Source organism: Erythrolamprus reginae, chromosome 2 (assembly GCF_031021105.1).
Source record: "Erythrolamprus reginae isolate rEryReg1 chromosome 2, rEryReg1.hap1, whole genome shotgun sequence".
Taxonomy (NCBI): Eukaryota; Metazoa; Chordata; class Lepidosauria; order Squamata; family Dipsadidae; genus Erythrolamprus; species Erythrolamprus reginae.
In genome coordinates, this window is record NC_091951.1 from 23310395 (window position 1) to 23324689 (window position 14295).

Here is a 14295-nt window from a genome sequence, read left to right on the forward strand (position 1 = left end):
AGTCACCTTGACTGACTCGTTGTCAGACGACTCTGCTATCCAATTGGAGTCAAGATCCGCACGGATCTGAGCAATTTTATCAGCGAAAAAATGAATTAAAATCCTCGGCACCACTCTGCAAGGGCTCCCCAACTTCCCCCTGGTTAAGAAGAGAGTGGGTCACCCTAGGCAGAGCGGCCGGGTGAGATTCCGCTGATGCAATCAAGGCAGCATGATACGCACATCTTGCCGCCTTGAGTGCCAATTTGTAAGTCTTAATATGAGCTCTTACAAGTGTTCAACCGGATTTGGACTTAATTTTCCTCCACCGCTTCTCTAGATGTCTCCTTTGGCATTTCCTCGAAAAATGTCACAACGGCGCAATTTGGTCAAGAGCCTCCGACGCAGCCTTGTTCCAGGCCATGGCAAGAGACTCTGCCCAGCAGTGAACAAGCGAATCTGATAGAACCCCAAGCGCCCTCTGAAAACCTTCTGGATCCAGTAGACGTCTGGGGCGGAACCACCTAGTTGGTTCCACCTCCATGCAGGGAAAGATTGGAGCCAAGAATTCAAGCCGCAGCAGAAAATGGTCTGACCATGACAAAGGCACGACATCTAAACCCCTTAGTCTCAGACCATTACTTAGTTGCTCTGAGAGAAATATCATGTCAGGTGTGTGCCCCCCCCTTGTGAGTCAGACCCTAAACTACTTGAGTCAGGCCCATGGCTAACCCGGAGGAGGCACTGAGTGACGGCAAGTTGAAGTCCCCTAGGACAGCGTTTCCCAACCGGTGTGCCGCGGCACAGTAGTGTGCCGCGAGACACGGTCAGGTGTGCCGCAGGAAGCTCCAGGTGGGCGGGGCACTGCCAGTGCCGGACCGCCAGCGCCTCCGACCTGGAGCTTCCACTCGCAGCAAAAGGAGGCAGGGGCGGGGAGGTCCGGCAGTAGGAGTAAAGGGAGCCGCGGCCGCCCCTGCCTCCCCACAGTGCCTCTGGCCAAACGCGCCCCTGGCTTCTCTGCCCTGCCCCATTGCCCGCCCGATCCGCCCACTCTCCTCCTCCTCCGCCGCCGCCTCCTGTCTTGGGGCGTGATCCGCCCCCTCTCCTTCGCTGCCGGAGAGAGAATGGAAGGCGCCGTTGTCTTCGCCTCCGCCCGCTGGCTCCCCTCGCCCTCCCAGACGTCCCCAGCGCCCGGCCACGCGCCGCCTCCCGTTAGCCCAGCCGACCTTTCCCTGCTGCCGTTTTCTCTTCATGGCGCAAAGCCACACAGTCCTGGACTCCCGGATCGCTCGCTTCTCCGGTCAGCAAAGCCATCTGCCCAGGAAAGCGCCGCGCCGCGCTTGCTGGCCGGAAAAGCGAGCGATCTGGGAGTCCGGGACTGTGTGGCTTTGCGCCATGAAGAGAAAATGGCAGCAGGGAAAGGTCAGCCGGGCTAACGGGAGGCGGCGCGTGGCCGGGCGCTGGGAACGTCTGGGAGGGCGAGGAGGCTGATGGCTGCTGTTGCCTCTTAGCTGCAGAGCCGGCGGGCGGAGGCGAAGACAACGGCGCCCTCCATTCTCTCTCCAGCTCTCTCTCTCTCTTTCTTTTTCTCTCTGTTGCCGGCATGGTGAACGAGAGAGAAAGAGAGAGAGAGAGAAAGGAGGGGAGAGAGAATGAGAGAGAAAGAAAGCAAGAGAAAGAGATGGAAAGAAAGCAAGAGAGAGAAAGAGAGGGGGGAAGGAGGGAGAGGGAAAGACATGGAGGGAGAGAAGGAGGGAGAGAGAAAGAGCAAAAAAGAGGAAGAAAGAAAGAGGGATGGAGAGAAAGAAGGGAAGGAAGAGAGAGAAAGAGGGAGGGAGAAATAGAGTGAAATGGAGGAAGAGATTTTTTTTTGGTCCAAACTTTTCTTTAGCCCCCCCCGCCCCCCCTTCAGTGTTCCCCAGAATTTTGAAAATATTAATAATGTGCCCCGGCTCAAAAAAGGTTGGGAAACACTGCCCTAGGACAATAAGTCTCCAGGACTCCACCGCCAACCTGGCCACCTCCTCGAGCAGCACAGGCAGAGCTGTTGACACGCAGCTGGGAGGCAGGTACATGAGCAACAAGCCCACCTGAACCAATGTTTCCTCTAATTTTTTTCAGTGTGGGCGGAAAAGTATAGCGTCTGAGTGGCAGTCCCTTCGGGACTGAGCAGCATACAAGTATAAATAAATGAATAAATGAATAAATAAATAAAATAGGAAAAAAATTCCCTTCTTTTTTATTAGACATTAATAATAAAAGAAAACCATCTCTCTCTCTCTTTCTCTCTCTCTCTTCTTTCATCTCTCTCTCTCTTTCTCTCCCCCTCTTGCTATCTCTTTTTCTCACTTTCTCCCTCTTTCTTTCTTCCTCTGTTTGTTGCTGTCTCCCTCTCTTTCCCTCTCTCTTGCTTTCTCTCTCTCATTCTCTCTCTCTTTCCCTCTCTCTTGCATTCTCTCTCTTTCTCTCTCTGTTCCTATCTCTCTTTCTCCCTCTTTTTCTCTCTTTCTCTCTCTCTTTTTCTCTCTTTCTCTCTCCCTGTCTCTTTCTTTCTACCTCGCTCTGTCTGTTGCTTTCTCTCTCTCTGTCTTGTTCTCTCTTTCTCTCTTCCTTTCTTCTTCGGAGGCCGTGGAAGGTTAATCTTATTTTGAGGCGTGCGGGAAGTGCTTGGGGAAAGTGCTCCGAGCAAAGGGGCTGCGACTCAAGAGGGGCGGGGTGGGTGCTCCCGGAGTGGTCGGAGAAAATCCTCTTATACCCTGGGAACGCTTCGGGAACACCTGTCCTACCCCTCTCACAGCCCCTTCGCTAGCAGCCAGATGAGGAGGAGGAGAAGCCGCAGCCACCACCGCTGCAGGAGCTACACCCCAAGGCGGGGGGTAGAGGAGCAGAAAGCCGGAGGGGAGGATTGGGCGGGCAGTGGCGGGAGGCCAGGGGCGGGAGGGGTTTGTAGGTGCCTGGGGCGGGGGGCAGGGAGGCTCAGCACCAGCACCGGCACATCCTCGGCGGGCAGGGGTGGGTGGCACCTCCTATTGCGCGGCCTTAGAAAAGGCTACGCGGGAAGTTGTTTTGGGGCGCGTGGCTGCGCACCTTAGAGGTAACATTGACCTGAACTCCTAAGTCCAACTTCACCAAGAGGGACTCACAACCTGCAATTTCAGGAGCAACGAATCTGCACAGGCGAAAAGTCTTCTTGGCTATAGTAGCCACTCTGCCCCCCCCTTCCCTGGGATTGTGGCTGATGCCATACCTGAAACCGGGTTGGGCAAATTTTGGAGAGAGGAACTCCTCCCTCCGGGCCGAACCAGGTTTCAGTCACATATACCAGGTCGGCCTCCTGCTCCAGGATCAGAGTTTTATTTACCACCGACCTGGCACTGAGTAGCAGCAGCTTGAGCCCAGGGCCCAGATTTCACTCGTCCCCGGATTGAGCTCATGGGGCCAGAACCAGGGATCGCTTTCAGGCAGCGATCCCTTCTTCCCCTAAAACAGCCTTCCCCATTATAACCGTTATCCGGGAAGGGTTATAAGACTATTTCAAAACAATAAAACTCTATCATTCAAGATTCCATATTCATAAATGGAAAACATTCCAGACAATTGTCAATCTTCCCAGGAATGGAAATACCAGCAAATTCACCCCATGTTCAGAACATGGAATGCCCAGAGAAATTACAATAAATCCAGGTTACATCTCAGGTTTTACAGACCTCCTTTAGTTTGTTCAATGTTAAAGTTCATGAGAGTATAATTAGAAAAAGACTGAACAAGTATGGTTTATTTGGAAAGCTTCCCAAGACAAAGTCTCTTCTTTCTAAAATGACATAACAGCAACAAAGTGCCCCCTTGTTCTTATGTTTACTTTCCTATTAAAACACTTCCCTCCTGAACCTTATTTAACCCTTTAACATATTTAAATGTTTCGATCATATCCCCCCTTTTCCTTCTGTCCTCCAACCTATACAGATCGAGTTCATTAAGTCTTTCCTGAGATGTTTTATGCTTAAGACCTTCCACATTTTTGTAGCCCGTCTTTGGACCCGTTCAATTTTATCAATATCTCTTTGTAGGTGAGGTCTCCAGAACTGAACACAGTATTGCAAATGTGGTCTCCCCAGCGCTCCATACAGCGGTATCACAATCTCCCTCTTCCTGCTTGTTACATCTGAACAAATAGCAAGACTTCTGGAACACTGTCCTTTGGAGAGACAAAACCAAAGTGGAGATGAAAAAGTGGTTCATGGCAAACTATTTCTAAAACTGAAGTCCTACGGCATCTCAGGATCCCTACATGGCTGGATAACTGCGTTCCCATCAAACAGGCCACAAGTTGTCAAAATTAGATAGAGAACCATACCTAATCCTGTTCTGGTTAACAGCGGCATACACCAAGGCAGCCTACTAGGACCAACACTCTTCATACTCTATATAAATGACCTTTGCGATCACATTACAAGCAATTGCGTTCTTTTCGCCGACGATATAAAACCTTTCAACACCACCGATAACACAGCTACTCTCCAAAAAGACCTTGACTTTGTATCTGAATGGTCAAACATCTGGCAACTCCAAATCTCAACCAAAAAATGCTCTGTCCCACACATTGACCAAAGAATCAGGACACCAAGTACAAGCTGAATAAACAAGACCTGCCAGACAACCCTTACTCGGTAAAAGGCCTTGGAATACTCTTATCAAATGACCTAAGTGCCAAAGCCCACTGCAACAACATCATCAAAAATGCTTCAAGATTGTTAACCTAAACACAACCTAAGCACAGCCCATAAAATCATCCACTACCAGGTCCTTCCTCTCACCAACTACTTCAGCTTCAACCACAGCAACACACGAGCACACAACACATACAAACCTACGATTTTAGTAACTGAGTAGTTAATGCCTGGGACTCACTACCTGACTCTGTAGTATCATCACCTAAGCCCCAAAACTTTACCCTTAGATTATCCACTGTTGACCTCACCCGATTCCTAAGACGTCAGTAAGGGGCGTGCAAAAGTGTCCCCTGCCCTAATGTTTCTCTCTTACTAGTATCATGGATATAAACATTGTTTTATCTTTGTATACTACCGATACGTGCTTGATAAAATAAATAAAATAAAATAAACATAATGAAGCAAAATGTTTGGGTGTAATGGACAATGCCACATTTGATGAAAAACAAACACAGCATTTCAATACCAACATCTCATACCAACCATCAAGCAGGGTGACGGAGGGGTGATGATTTGGGTTTCTTTTGGAGTCACAGGATCTGGACACCTTGCATTGTTTGACCTTCGACCTCCTCTCTACATTAAAGTATTCTAGAGTCAAATGTCAGGCCATCGCTCCAGCAGCTAAAGCTTTGCCAACATCAGATTATGTAACAGGAGATTGATCCCAAGTTCACCAGTAAAACTACAACAGAATGGCTGAAAACATCAAGATGTTGCATCTGCTGTTAAAGTCCAGATCTCACTCTGATTGAAATGCAAACCTCAATGAACCAAAACAATGTTGTAAAGAAGAGTGGGCCAATATTCCTCCACAGAGATGTTGCAGACATAAAAAGTCATACAGAAAAAAATCACTTCCGGTTATTGCTGCTAAAGGTAGCCACCCATAAACCTGGGTGAAACCTCAGATGCGGTGCAGGAGGTCATGGCTTCCATGGAAACCATGGACCTGACCCAAGTAATTCAGGGTCCGACTCCTAGTGGTGGCAATACATTCGACTTGGTGGGAAAATGATCTGGTTTCAACAGGTGTAGTCAACACACCCTTGTCATGGTCAGATCAGTGCTGAGGCTGGACTTTGATGGGCCAATCCCCTGCAGGGAGGAGGAACCAATTAGATCTCGCAGAGTTGGCCTCTTTCAAGTCCCGTCGACTAAGCAATACAGGTTGGCGGGGTCGCGGGGGAAGGCCTTCTCTGTGGCTGCCCCGGCTCTATGGAATCAACTCCCCTCCTCCCCCCGATGTTCATACTGCTCCCACCCTACTGGTCTTCTGAAAGGTAGTGAAGATCCGGCTGTGTGGCAGGTCTTTGGGCTGTGAACACTACCATCTGTCACGGCTGAATTGTGTTGATTGGATAGGTATGTATGTTTGGTTGCTTACATTGCTGCGGGGTATTATGTTTTTAGCATTAATATTGTCGTCTTTTTTTATTATTGTATTTTATTGTGTTTTATATTGTTGTAAGCCGCCCTGAATCCTATGAGATTGGGCGGCATGGAAGTCAAATACAGGGGGTGGACAAAAAAATGAAAATACCTTGCAGCTCTTCCGTGGAATCCAGATTTGTGACGCTCCCTTCGAACAGTTTTTGTGGAAACTGAGTTCTCTACGTGTCTATTGAGTTCTGCAGTGATTTTGGGAGCTGTGGTCTTGCGATCCGCTCTAACAATTCGCTTTAGAGTCTGACGGTCTCTCTCAGACAACTTCCATGTTCGACCAGACCTGTGCTTGGCTGAGGATGTTTTCCCTTCTCTTTCAAAAGCAGTCATTACTTTTGAGATATTACCTCTTGAAACGCCAAACATTTGGGCACTTTCTGTTACATTAGTGCCTGCCATTCACAATTTGGCCTCTTTGAAAGTCTGAGAGGTGTGCCATTTCTTTAAATTTCTGTAAAAGAAAAGGTAGTTCAAAAACCATATCAAATAACAGAATTTTTTAAAAAAACATTAAAATATGTCAAGTTTTGATTGATTTGAACATGTTCAAACATTATTATGCCAAAAAGTCAAGTGTTTCCATTTTTTGGTCCATGCCCTGTAGATGGATGGATAGATAGATAGATAGATAGCACCACTTTTGCCCATTAAACAAATCACTACAATTACACATAGCTTGCAACTTCCTACCAGTATTCCCATTGATTTTCCTTGTCAGAAAGCTAGCTGTGAAAGTCACCAATGGGGGCCATGAGTGTGGGATGCTGCAACCATCCTCAATTCCTTTTTCTGCATCTTCATATCCAGAGGAACTTCTGAAGTGCGGTCACTGAATGTGCTATAATGGCCACAAATTTGTGTAAAAGATTAATGCCTCCTTTTAAAGTGCCATTTATTTATTAATCAGATTTCTATGCCACCCTATTCCTTGGACTCATTCCATTGTAACTTTGAAGGCTCAGGAAACAAGTGGTAAGGACTACATATACAAATGAACATCCCAATAACATCCCACAAGATCATATGCTGCAACGTCCTACCGGTCAATGACTACTTCAGCTTCAACCTCAACAACACAAGAGCACGGAAAGGATTCAAACTTAACTGCTCCAAACTTGACTGTAAAAAATATGACTTTAACAATCGAGTTGTCGAAGCGTGGAACTCATTACCAGACTCAATAGTGTCAACCCCTAACCCCCAACATTTCTCCCTTAGACTATCCACGATTGACCTCTCCAGGTTCCTAAGAGGTCAGTAAGGGGCGTGCATAAGTGCACTAGTGTGCCTTTCGTCACCTGTCCAATTGTCTTTCCTTTATCTCATATATCATATATATTTTCTTCCTTTCATATATCTCCTCTATTTTTACATATTATCTTTATATATATTACTACATGTCTATTCTCTTCCATATGTATTGTGTATTGGACAAATGAATGAATAAATAAATAAATAAATGGCCCTCTGGAACCAACCCCCCCCCCCGGAGATCAGAACTGCCCCCACCTCCCTGTCTTTTGTAAACTACTCAAGACTCACTTATGTAGCCAGGCATGGGGGAGTTAAGTTATTCCTTCCCCCTAGGCCATTACAAGTTATGCATGGTATGTTTGGTTTTATTAAAAGGGTTTTTAGTTGTTTTATTAATTGGATTTCTACATGCTGTTTTTATCATTGTTTTTAGCCGCCCCGAGTCTGCAGAGAGGGGTGGCATACAAATCCAATAAATAAAATAAAACAATAGGTCCTCAATAGCTTTTTTTTTCAAAGTGTGGGCTTAAGCACAGTTGAACCTGCTTAATACAGGGATGGGGCACCATTAGGAAATCTTGTCCTTGCTGGCCAGACTTGGAAGCAGAGAGAGCAGAGGCAGATCAGTCCAATATTGTTACCAAGAAAACTGCAAGTCCCTAAATAAATAAAGAGAATAACAGGGACCTTGAGAGTCTTGCAGTCTAATCCCTCGCTCAGGCAGGAGACTTTATATCGTTCCTGATTAATTGCTGTCCAGTCTCTTATTTAAAACCTTAAGTGTTCCAGCATCCAGAACCTCCAGAGGAAAGTTGTTTCCAAGGAATTAACTGGAAGGAGACTTTTTAAATCGTCTCACCAGCAGATAATTGCAGCCACCAGTGTTAAAGCTGGAGCACCAGTGGATTCAAATTTTGGGGAGGGAAGGAACATGTAGCAGCAGCTCACGTGCTTCAGCCTAACTGCGTCTCTGCTTCCACATTATGGAGGAAACCAAACAACCCGACTTGCTCCCAGCCTCTGCTACGACCTTTACCCTCAACTCACCTTCCAGATGCTGTTTCGACCCTGGGAACAGCACAGAAGCCACTAAGCACGCCGCTTTCCTCCCATGAGTGATCCGGAAGAAGTTCCTCTCCTCATAGCCTTTCTAGTAATGCTGTACTCGATGGTTTTAACTCCTTTAAGCTCCACCCATAGGTTTATTAACGGTTTTTTACTTGCTGGTATGTGACTGCCCTCTCTCCATAGCCGGCGAAAGAACGTGCTTATTCTTCCTCTATCTAACGTAGTGTTTCCCAACCTTTTTCAGTCCACCGCCCCCTTGGTGCTACAAATTCATCCTCAGTGTCCCCACCCCCTTCAGGTGGGCGAGCTTTGGTGGTCAAATGACCGGGTGGGCGTGGCCAACTTTTAAAATGTGTTGAATAACGTTAATAACGTTCTTGCTTAAGCAATCAAAATTATTCCTATATCTCTTCTTCTATTCTTTCATTGATATTTTCTATTCCTATATCTTCTTTTCTATTCTTTCTTAGATATATTTTACTGAGTATCTCCTCTATAACCTTCATCATGTATTTTACTCTGTGTGTGTGTGTGTGTGTGTGTGTGTGTGTGTGTGTGTGTGTGTGTGTGTATGTATGTATGTGTATATATATATATATATATATATATATATATATATATATATATATATATATATATATATATATATATATATATATATATATATATATATATATTTTCTTATGTCGAATCTAAGGCCGAAATAGATCTATCCTGGTCTCCCTTAATTTTAAAATTCCAGCTATAACATTTAACACATATATATATATATATATATATATATATATATATATATATATATATGTAGATTGTTCTGAGTTCGGGTTTTGCCCTGTGTAATGTTTTGCATGTCTATGCGACGTTTCGGTAAAATCACATTTACCATCATCAGGCTGGAGTTTCAATCTCTGTGTTTTTGCAAATGAATATTAGCAACTGACATTCCTTCTTAGCATGTAGTGTGGGGGTGGAGATTTGCTTTGAATGTAGCAAATAGATTACATAAATACATTCAAAGCAAATCTCCACCCCCACACTACATGCTAAGAAGGAATGTCAGTTGCTAATATTCATTTGCAAAAACACAGAGATTGAAACTCCAGCCTGATGATGGTAAATGTGATTTTACCGAAACGTCGCATAGACATGCAAAACATTACACAGGGCAAAACCCGAACTCAGAACAATCTACATACATATACCCGTGAAAATTTACGAAAACAAATATATATATATATATATACACACACCCACCAAAACCCTCATTGTGTATTGGACAAAATAAATAAATAATAAAATAAATTATGATGAGCATCTTTCTTTCTCTTCCATCTTTCCTTCCCTACCTTCCTCCTCCTTTCTTTTCTTTCTGTCTTCCCTATCTTCCCTCCTTCTCCCTCAGAGTCTTTGAAGGTGTGTTAAGGGCTTTCTACTTGCTGGAATGTGACTGCCATCTACCAATAGCTGGAGAGAGAACATGTTTGTTCTGCCTCTACCAGTGGTTCCCAAAATTTTTCAGTCCTTGGACCCCTTGGTGCTACAAGCTGAAGGGCCCCCACCCCTTTCAGGAGGGTGAGATTTGGTGGTTAAATGACCGGATGTGTGTGGCCAGCTTTAAAAATGTTTTGAAACTCACTTTACAACACTCTTGCTTAGCAACCAAAATTTGGGACTCAATTATGATCATAGGTCTCTTTCTTTCTTCTTTTCTTTCTGCATTCCCTTCCTCCTTTCTTTTTATTCTAACTACCTTCCTTCCTTCATACCATCTATCTTTCTTCCTCCTTTCTTTTTTCTGTCTTCCTTCCTTCCTTCCTAAATAAATAAATAAATAAATAAATAAATAGAGGTCTTCTAGTCCAACCCTCTGCTTAGGCAGGAAACTACACTAAATCAGACAGATGTCCCAGTGGCCGATAAGGTCCCAAAGAGTTGGCCTTCTCCGGGTTCCGTCGACCAAACAATGTCGTTTTGCGGGGCCCAGGGGAAGAGCCTTCTCTGTGGCGGCCCCAGCCCTCTGGAACCAACTCCCCTCAGAGATCAGAACAGCCCCCACCCTAAGACATCTCCACCAGGCTTTCATGTTTGGTATGCATGTGTTGTATGGTTTTTAATTGTAGGGGTTTTTATATATTTTTATTATTAGATTTGTCCCATTGCTACACTGTTTCTTATTACTGTTGTGAGCCGCCCCGAGTCTTCGGAGAGGGGCGGCATACAAATCTAATAAATAATAATAATAATATTGATCCCTCTCACAGTTGCTACTGTTGAGCAATGTACAACATACATTTCTTGCCTAAATGTAGAACCTTATTTTTTTCACAAATTTGCTTATGATAAAAGAAGGAATTAAAAAAAAAGATTTAGTAAGAGATTTAGGAAGGGGGAGGAAATAGGAGGTGCCAAAATAGAAAGGTGCAAGAAATAAAAACCATTTTGGAAGGAAAAGTTACATAATAATAATAACAGAGTTGCAAGGGACCTTAGAGATCTTCTAGTCCAACCCCCTGCCTAGGCAAGAAACCCTATACAGTGGAACCTCGACATACGAGCAGCTCTACTTACGAGCTACTCGAGATAAGAGCTGGGAGAGGAGAGACATTTCTGTTCGTCTCCCGAGCTCAAATTCGCGATACGAGCCGAGAAGAGCCGGGCTGGCTTACTTTCCTTCCTTCCCGCGCTGATGCAGAGCCACTCGAACAAAGCGCCGCGCCCCTCTGACGCTTTTGGCGGCTTCCGAAGCGACGCTGGGCTCTTTTGCCGCCAAAAGCGTCAGGGGGGCGTGACGCTTTGTTCGAGTGGCTCACTCCGGAAAGGAAGGAAAGTAAACCAGCCCGTCTCTTCTCGGCTCGTATCCCGGCACTTGGTGAGTGGAGAGGCGGTCGCCTCCCCTGCCGCCCCACTCTGGGGCTCCTTGGCTTCTGCTGGGGGTGGGGGGGTCCGCGCACATCGAAGAGGCACCTCTCGCCTTCTGCCGCTGGCCGCCCGCCGTGCCGCTTTCCTTCTTCCCGTCGCGCCTTCCAAAGCAGCGCTGGGCGAAAGAGAGCGGGCGGCAAGCAGCAGAAGGCGAGAGATGCCTCTTCGTGCGCTCGATCTCGGGGGTTGGGGGCGAGCTTGCCACCAGGCTCGGCTGGGGGGGGCTTGGCTTCTACGTGGGGGGGGGGCGGCGGCCGGGTCCGGCTCCCGCCGCTGACGCGCCCCTCTGATGGTGTTCGGCGGCTTCCGAAGCACAGGGAAGGGCTTAAGCCGCCGCCTTTTCCCTTCCCCGTGGGAGCACCAGACCTCTTGTCTGCCCAGCCCGAGGCACGAAACCGCTGTTTATGCGGGGCAGCTCGCCTGGAACGCCAGCAATGCCACCGGGCCGATTGCCGAGCGGGGGCGGGGCGCGGGAGGAGGCAGCGTCCCCCCGGACCCCTCAGGCCGCTCCGCCCGAAATGGGGCTCGACCCGGGTGGAGCGGCCTGAAGGGTCCGGTGCGGCGCTGCCTCCTCCCGCCCCCGCCAGCCGCGGTTCCGAGTTGGGGGGTGGGTGCTGGCAAGCCCCCCAGGTCGGCTGCAGTCTTTTAAAACAGCCCCGCCGCTTCTCCGCTGACTCCTGAAGCCAAAAGCCAAAGGCGAACTTCTGCGCTTCAGGAGTCAGCTGAGAAGCGGCGGGGCTGTTTTAAAAGACTGCAGCCGACCTGGGGGGCTTGCCAGCACCCACCCCCCAACTGGGAACCGCGGCTGGCGGCGGCGAAGGAAGGCGAATGCGGCTTGGAAGCTGGGAGGGGGGCGGAACGTCTTTGGCCACTTAGCTCTTCCACCCCCCTCCCAGCTTCCAAGCCGCATTCGCCTTCCTCCGCCGCGGCAGAAGGCGAGAGATGCCTCTTCGTGCGCTCGATCTCGGGGGTTGGGGGCGAGCTTGCCACCAGGCTCGGCTGGGGGGGGCTTGGCTTCTACGTGGGGGGGGGGCGGCGGCCGGGTCCGGCTCCCGCCGCTGACGCGCCCCTCTGACGGCGTTCGGCGGCTTCCAAAGCACAGGGAACGGCTTAAGCCGCCGTGTTTTCCCTTCCCCGTGGGAGCGCCAGACCTCTTGTCTGCCCGGCCCGAGGCACGAAACCGCTGTTTATGCCGGGCGGCTCGCCTGGAACGCCAGCAATGCTGCCCGGCCGATAGCCGAGTGGGGGCGGGAGGAGGCAGCGCCGCACCGGACCCTTCAGGCCGCTCCACCCGGGTCGAGCCCCATCCCGGGCGGAGCGGCCTGAGGGGTCCGGGGGGGGCGCTGCCTCCTCCCGCGCCCCGCCCGGCAATCGGCCGGGCGGCATTGCTGGCATTCCAGGCGAGCCGCCCGGCATAAACAGCGGTTTCGTGCCTCGGGCTGGGCAGACAAGAGGTCTGGCGCTCCCACGGGGAAGGGAAAACACGGCGGCTTAAGCCGTTCCCTGTGCTTTGGAAGCCGCCGAACGCCATCAGAGGGGCATGTCAGCGGCGGGAGCCGGACCTGGCCGCCGCCCCCCCCCCCACGTAGAAGCCAAGCCCCCCCCAGCCGAGCCTGGTGGCAAGCTCGCCCCCAACCCCCGAGATCGAGCGCACGAAGAGGCATCTCTCGCCTTCTGCCGCGGCGGAGGAAGGCGAATGCGGCTTGGAAGCTGGGAGGGGGGCGGAAGAGCTAAGTGGCCAAAGACGTTCCGCCCCCCTCCCAGCTTCCAAGCCGCATTCGCCTTCCTCCAGACCTCTTGTCTGCCCGGCCCGAGGCACGAAATCGCTGCTTATGCCAGGCGGCATTGCTTGTGTTCCAGGCGAGCCGCCCCGCATAAACAGCGGTTTCGTGCCTCGGGCCGGGCAGACAAGAGGTCTGGCGCTCCCACGGGGAATGGAAAAGGTGACGGCTTAAACCATTCCCTGTGCTCCGGAAGCCGCTGACGCGCCCCTCTGACGGCATTGAAAAGACGCGATGCCGGAGAAGCGAGCTATCCGGGAGTCCAGGACAGTTTTGCACGAAAACGGCAGCAGGGAAAAATCAGCCGGGCTAACGGCCGCGGCTCAAAAAAGGTTGGGAAACACTGAGATAGAGAGAAAGTTAGAAAGAGAGAGTGAGAGAAAGAGGGGGAGAGAAAGAGAAAGAGAGAGGGGGGAGAGAGAGAAAGAGAGGGATAGAAAGAGAGAGAGAGGGAGAGATGCTCAGAGAGCCTTTCTTTGAAGTTGCCTTTCTTTCTTTCTTTCTTGCTCTTTTTCTTTCTTTCTTGCTCTTTTTCTTTCTCTTTTACCTTCCCTTCCTCTATTTCTTCTTTTCTTTCTCCTTCCCACCTTCTTCCCTCCCTCCCTTCACTCATTCCTCTTACTCTCCCCTTTCATAAGTTTCCTTGCTTCCTTCCTCTGTTCCTGTCCCTTCCCCCTTTCTTTCTTTCTTTCTTTCTTTCTTTTTCTTTCTCTCTTTTACCTTCCCTTCCTCTATTTCTTTTCTTTCTCATTCCCACCTTCTTCCCTCCCTCCCTTCAGTCCTTCCTCTCTTACTCTCCCCTTTCATAAGTTTCCTTGCTTCCTTCCTCTGCTCCTGTCCCTTCCCCCTTTCTTTCTTTCTTTCTTGCTCTTTTTCTTTCTCTCTTTTACCTTCCCTTCCTCTTATTTCTTCTTTTCTTTCTCATTCCCACCTTCTTCCCTCCCTCCCTCCCTTCACTCATTCCTCTCTTACTCTCCACTTTCATAAGTTTCCTTGCTTCCTTCCTCTGTTCCTGTCCCTTCCCCCTTTCTTTCTTTCTTGCTTGCTCTTTTTCTTTCTCTCTTTTACCTTCCCTTCCTCTATTTCTTCTTTTCTTTCTCCTTCCCACCTTCTTCCCT

At 48.8% G+C, this 14295-nt stretch overlaps 1 long non-coding RNA gene and 1 pseudogene across 1 annotated transcript; both read right to left on the reverse strand.

Moving 5' to 3' along the window:
• LOC139159966 (zinc finger protein 208-like) overlaps window positions 1–14295 on the reverse strand; it is a 74464-nt pseudogene that overhangs the window by 12914 nt on the left and 47255 nt on the right.
• On the reverse strand, window positions 6589–8539 carry LOC139159980 (uncharacterized). The gene is made up of 3 exons (XR_011557866.1): window positions 8457–8539; window positions 6895–6993; window positions 6589–6606 (listed from the first exon to the last, which is right to left on the reverse strand). It is a non-coding gene; the product is annotated as an uncharacterized lncRNA (long non-coding RNA).